We start from the raw sequence: 5,254 nt of genomic DNA, 5'->3' as shown, positions 1-5,254 counted from the left end.
TTAAAATAGCATCTGAACAACGCGCCACTGACTTTAAACCAAGTATTTCCTGGTTTGTGACGCAAGTGGTTTCTGAAACTGCAAAATAGCACCAGGGAACGTTTGCGGCAGAACGAGCCTCCACCTTTTGCCGAACCGCCCCTTGGGGCGCAAGATCATTCCCTGATTTACCGACGGGTGGCGCAGCAGGGAAAAGAACGCTCTGTGCCAGTTGCAAACTAGCAACAACACATGCGCCAGTGATTAAGTCAATTGCGCCGGATGTAAGATAGGGCCCTATATCTAATATTATTGAATATATTTGGTCAAGTTATTAACGGGTATGACATGTTAAACATGTGGCACACTCATTCAATTTGTGGTCCATTGGGGCTAAATCTACCCAGCCCACAGCCTGAAGAATAATGCTGGGTACCAGGGGTGTAGGAGTGATTTCTAATCTTGGGGGGACACAGAAATTAAAGGGCCTTGCCTGGGTACACACTATCGGAAAATTACCCCAGATTTGTGCCTGATTTCCTTCTTCCGATCCTGGTCAGCAAATCTCAGATTTGTTGATGGTTCTACCGATTTATTTTGGCCAGATTATCCTGTAGCGTAGGGTATGTTAAGAGTGTTTTTGTTAACGATAGGAGCCTCACTGATTTGAAATCGAAAATATTAAACATATTGAATAATTGCGTTCAGATATCCTACAGTTTGGGGGGAACCCCGAACACAACCGAAGACGCAGGAAACGGATTGTCATGTGGGAAAGACGATTGCCGATTGGGAACCACGCTAACGTTATACAAACAATTCATTAAGTAATCACCAACAGAAAACATTGAGGCCAAAGCAAACGTGGGGTGGTCTTCTGACATGGATAAAAGACTATTGTCGATAGCTTGTAGAGTATGCTATTTTCCCAAAAAACATTTGCAAATGCTAGCATAGCTAGTTCTGCCAGAACATCTTCTGTCATGTTTGTTTAGACCAAAGTCACGATTTTGATCTCGAGAGTTTGGTGAGATTTCCTCTCATGGAAATTGGGTGTGGGTTGATGTGGAATGTAATCGGGCTGGTGTGCTGTGCTTCCTTCAACACACACTTAACCGCAAAAACAGTCAAATGCATCTTAATCTGTTGTTAGGTTTGTGGTATCTTACATTTTCTATATTATAAAAGTTCGGATAGTATGTACCAAGTTTAAGAAACTAACGGCAAAATATACAAAATAAGGTTTTTCTGATGGAATAGCGTGTGAACATGACAGGTGTAATGCAAAGTCCATTTCAAATACAATGCCAGTGTCATATTCAGAGGCTTAAGGGAGGCTAGGAGAGAAAGTTACGGGTTAATGGCCCAGACTTATGCAGGCATATCTGCTTTTGTATTCCACTGCGATAGAGTTGTACCGTTGTCATTAATTGGAGGCTGGGGGCTATGCTATCTTCCTCTACAATTCACTGGAGATTGGAACCGGAAATGGTGCAGGCTGAGAACCAGTTCCATTTATTCTGAGTTTATCTATTCCCGACAACGCATCAAAACGTCATTAAAGAATCCTCATCGTTAGCTGTCTTTGCACATTGCACATATCGTTCATGAGTTCCCTGCAGACCCATCACCAGCTGCAGTGCCAGGAGCAGTGGGCAGTGGCCAGGGACCAACTCCAGGCCTGCTCGAGGACACAGGCAGGAGTTTGTCCTACCATGTATGTTTTATAACCGGAGCACCCGGAGAAAGCACAGGTGAACACGGAGAGAGCATACACACCCCACACAGAGAGGTGACAGAGATATTCCTCAAATCGGGAATATATATAGGACTATATAATTGGGGTCTACTTCACCAAAAGGCGTCCCGCTGGATTGAGGCAGGTAGGTAGGCTTTGGTTGCTCAAGTAGCCCCCATCATGTCTGCACAGCAACCCAAAAACACAATCACCATTCAGTGAATAATGATATCAGGCAATATAACAATAATGTTTGCCCTTTTTCAGTCGTTATTAAATTATCAATTATTTTGATTGGAACCATCGAATGAGGTTGGTATTTCCCCGAGGTCTGAAAAATAAAACAAGGCCTATGTTGTTTATCAGATTTGTTTCGATAACCCTAACCTTATAATTTAACCCAAGGTGTAAATTTAGTTATAGATAATATAGATCAAATGAAAACAAAGTAAAGCATCTGACAAACTGTGATTTAAAGTTGCTAGGTTTAACAGTCTGACCTTTTGATCTTTTGATAACAACAATCCCACGGTGAAGTTAAGATTCACCGTGGGATTGTTTTGGTTTCGATAAAGTAGTAGATGGTAGTATCGGTAGAGGAAAGTATTGGTATAAAATAGTGTGCAATGTGCATCTGCGCATGTACGGTTTCTACATTAATGCGCATGTGTGGTTGCAGGTGTTGTGGGTGTGGTTCCATGTACCATGTGTATGTGTTTTTTGGAGGGGCCCCCCCTCCAAAAAGGAGGTTGTTTTCTCTCAGCCTCACACTCAACTCCCTCTGTACGCTCTTCAGCAACTCTCTGTCACCGTCCCAAAATGCCTTCTTCTTCTTGTTTAGCAGACCTGTTAAGTCACAGGTGATCCAGGGTTTATTGTTTGCAAAGCACCTCACTTTCCTAGCAGGTACCACATTATCGACACAGAAGGAGATTTAGTCTGTTATACAGTCCCTCATGAAGTCATTCTGGAGATCATTCTGATTCTGTATTGTTATATACTATAGCCCAGCCACAGACAGCGTTTCATATCAACATACTCCACACAACCAGCGAAAAGTGTGACTAACATAATGGACATTGAAAATCAACCACCTATGGGTATGTCCGGTTATCATACACCTCAATCAAACCTTGCTTCTATTGATGGAAATGTGTCTCTGCTTAATGCTCCAATTAGAAGAATGAGACCTATCTTAGGGGTGAAAGACCAGCGTACCGAAGTGTCATTCAGGCACAAAGGAGAGAACAGCTTTGAGTACGTAATTTCATTCATCGATGATTATGTCCTATTGAAAGCAAAAGACTGTGATGATGAGATGCGTATGTCTACAGAAGATGGGTACGTTTCCGTGAAAAGGTATGCCCTGAGCTAGCTGCTGAGCGTTGGGTATACACACAGAGACCCCCTGTCACCCAATGGAGATGGGCTTATGGAGATGTGTTATACCACATGGAGTACATCTAGCATACAAACAAAAGAACCAAGTTCATTTTTTTCAAGCGATGCGTTGATCCAAGGGTGTTACCGGAGGCCCTGTTTTGCACAGGCAGACACCCTCCCTGGGACAGTGCTGTAAAATCTGCCGATTGTTTCTTCTTTTTTATCCAGTGGTGTAAGAGCCAATCTGCCAATAATTGATTTATAATAAATATTTAGTTTAAAATGATTAAAAACTGCTAACAGTAATTTCATGTTAATTCATAATGTGTAAAACTGTTAAAATGCATAATTCAGTGATGTAAAAATGTTAAAAATGTTATTTTCTATGTTTTGGGATTTTTACGTAATGACATCACTGTATAGTTATAACGGTAACGGCGGTGACGTAATTCAGTTTGTAGTTTGACGTTGATGGAAGCTACAGTTTTTTTACCGTGCGTAAGACCGTGCATTATACCGTGTGAAGACGCGTATTTTATCTTGAAGACTTTCAAGTAAACATTTTAAAACGAAGGAACATTGTCTTTTCTTTTCGCTCGCGTTGCAAACACTGTTAGTTGACTCCAACAAGTGGTACAGAGGATGAAGAATGAAACAGAGTGCCACTACCAGTGGTGTGATTGGCCCTCTATATGCTCGATTTTTGAGGAGATTTACAGAATGGTCAAGAAGTACCCATGTCCCCCCATTGAGTGGTACCCCGATACCCCAAGGAGCACAAGCGCTACTAAGAATGTTCAAAAATAGCTATTTTTATCGGATGCTGATGAAGAGTGCACCAAATCACCGCGATGGTGGTATGGTGCTGGTAGGGTTGGATGCAACGAGCCACTAACTATAGAAAATGGTGAATATATATATATTAATATATTATTGTGTGTGTGTGTGTGTGTGTGTGTGTGTGTGTGTGTGTGTGTGTGTGTGTGTGTGTGTGTGTGTGTGTGTGGTGTATGTCTAATGTATGTTTGTTTTTATGTTGCACAGAACAGGTGTATGCTGATCATCCCCCACATGACGAAGCCAACACAGAGTGCGGTTATATAAATTGTGAACAACCCGAACATAGCGAACGGCTTCAAGATTAGCCTACTATCTGACTGGACTGAAACTGACCTTTCTGCCACATGTGGGGCCCGACAGTGAGCTGGTTACAGATTCGGGTATTGGAGCAGATGGATGGCCCGCGTCGATACAGCGCCGTTTAAACTCTGAATCCCTGGGTGTTCTGAGATATACCACGGGTGTCTGTGTGGCTGCCATCGTCGACCAGAAGGTCTGTCCAGACTGTTGGGGCTGCGGGTGCAAATGTCCGAGTCAACGACGCCAAGCATGCCTGTATAGACCGTCTCAGTATCATTAAGAAACCCATTACGATGATATTTGTGATGTGTTGGGTAGATATCCCTTCCAGATACTTTTAGAAACTATTTTAAAAAACACAACGGGTCTATCGGTGGCACCTGAAAAAAAATCATAGGTGTAGCTGAATCTATGCTATGTGATCTACTGTCCAAAACCTATGTTATGGATAAATTGGACGAGATGGGCAGAAAGTATGTGTCCCCTGAACACCAGAGTAAAATATTGAAGCAACACGGTTGTGGCGTCGTACATTGGAGTGGCGTTGTGCGTTGTAGGTTACATACTGTAATTTATAATGGGTAATTTGATTTCTTTTGCTTATGTGTTTAGTGATTCTGTATCAAATGCTGTTTTGATGTATAGTACGTTAAAATAATGTTTTTATCAATCATAATACTTATATCAGACGTGTGTATAATGATTGGAATGAGTTGGTCATAGAATTCTCTTATGATAGGCCTACAGATTTAATGTTAACCGCTTTAATTAACCGTTTCTCTGATGGTAGGCGTTTTACCGTCGGTCATGTAATATGTGTGTGTTCATTTGTATCCGATGTCTTAAAGTTAAATAAGGATGAAAAAGAGTGTCTCAGGATGGCTCGAATGGTATCTTGTAAAATGGTCCAGAAAAATAAAGCTGTCTGCAAGTTGTATATCGACATTGTTGAGAGTGGGTGGAAGTTTAAAATAAAAAGGTGTAAACTCTGATGCGTGTTGTCAGTATTCAGTT

The sequence above is a fragment of the Pollachius pollachius genome, assembly GCF_949987615.1.
Source record: "Pollachius pollachius genome assembly, chromosome: 19".
NCBI classification, from domain to species: domain Eukaryota; kingdom Metazoa; phylum Chordata; class Actinopteri; order Gadiformes; family Gadidae; genus Pollachius; species Pollachius pollachius.
The sequence above is the reverse complement of the archived record's forward strand: the minus strand, read 5'-3'. Positions refer to the sequence as shown.